Raw genomic sequence first — 1600 nt, forward strand, 5'->3', positions numbered from 1 at the left:
GCTGGGCAAAGTAGCTCCAACAGTTGGCTAATGTGTCAATTGATAATAGAACAGGGTGGACTAGGCTGACTGAGCTAACCTTAGCCCACAAGCGAAACTAGAGACCAGGATGGAGCACGGGTCATGGAGAACTAGGCTCTGGCACCTACCGGTCTGTGTGAGCCAGGAAGGCTAAGCCACAGTGTCTAAGGTAGAGGTTGGGACAGGTGAGGGGCTGAGCCAAGCTGAGCCAGAGCAACCAAAGGCATGCATGTGATCTAGGGCTGGAAACAGGCCAGGTTGGGGAGCTAAGGGGACAGCCCTACCTGGGTGGAGGTTCCCACCAAGGGGTGTGAGCTGTAATGGGGCTGCGTTCTGATCAGTAAATGGTTGTAGTTTCCCTTGGCACAAGTGTGGACTGGGACAAAACACACCGAGCTGGGCCAGACTGCAACACCTTCTGGTGTGCTGGAGGACCAGGGTAGATGTGGGATGGGCTAGGCTAGGTCTCAACTCCAACTGAGCCATGTGTGAGCCATATGTGGGTATGGATGAGCCATGGTTGGGTTGAAACATCCAACAGCAAGGACCAGAATGGGTTGAAGGCCCGTCAGGAAAAGCCATTGTTCCTGCTAGGACAGGAGGTGAACTGAGTAGGGCTGGCTCATGGACCCACTGGTATGTGCGAAATATGGGATTGGGAAGGGTTCTGATGTAGGAGCCCGGGCAACTCCTCTGCCAGGACACAGACCCGGCAGGTAAGCGCAAGAAACATGATAGGAAACAGCCAAAAACAAGTCATGCAAAGTTACCCCCAGGCATACATTTGGCATGGGTTGGGGGCAGACCAGGCTGAATCAGTTCACACCATCCACTGGCAAATCTGAATGCGAGAACAGAGTGTGGGTTGAGCCAGGTTCGGTCGCAACAAAAGCAGTACACAGCACGGGATGCCAGGATGGGGTTGCCTGTGCCAGATGTGATCACAACACCCAACCAGCACATGTGAGAACCAGGAAGGGAGGAGGTATAACCGGCAGGGGAATATGGGGGGTTCCCTTGCTGGATAGCTACTCCCACTGGAGAGCGTGAGCTGGGATGGGTGCAGAACAGACTAAGCAGGGCTACAACACCTGTGTGCTTCATGTGGACCAGATCAGGGAAAAGCCAGGCTGGGCTGACTATTCCTATTGGTGCAAACAAAATTAGAGTGGGTGAGGGTTGTTTGGGCTTAGCCACAGCATCAGCTGGCAGAAGCTGGCACTGGGGGTCTAATTCTGTCAAGTCAAACCAAAGAACTACCTGTAGAGTGCATAATCCGGCAGTGGGAGAGGCCTGGAAGGGAAATAGTGGGCTCCTCCCTCTTGGGTTACCACTCCCATGGGAGGTCAGGAAAACTAGGTCAGGGGCTGGGGTGGCTAGACAGACACCCAACAACATCTGTGTGGGCTGCATAATGGAGCTAGTAGATGAAACTAAGCCTTAATACCCATTGACATGTGTGAGAGCTGCATGGGGTGTGGGACAGACTGAACTACTGCTACACAAAACCTGGGTAGAGGCAGGCCTGGTAGGGGTTATCGTGGGTCCACCTGGGCTGCAGCTTCCACTTGTTTATGTG

This window comes from Ochotona curzoniae, unplaced genomic scaffold (genome assembly GCF_017591425.1).
Source record: "Ochotona curzoniae isolate NIBS_2020 unplaced genomic scaffold, NIBS_Ocur_1.0 contig_4265, whole genome shotgun sequence".
NCBI lineage: Eukaryota > Metazoa > Chordata > Mammalia > Lagomorpha > Ochotonidae > Ochotona > Ochotona curzoniae.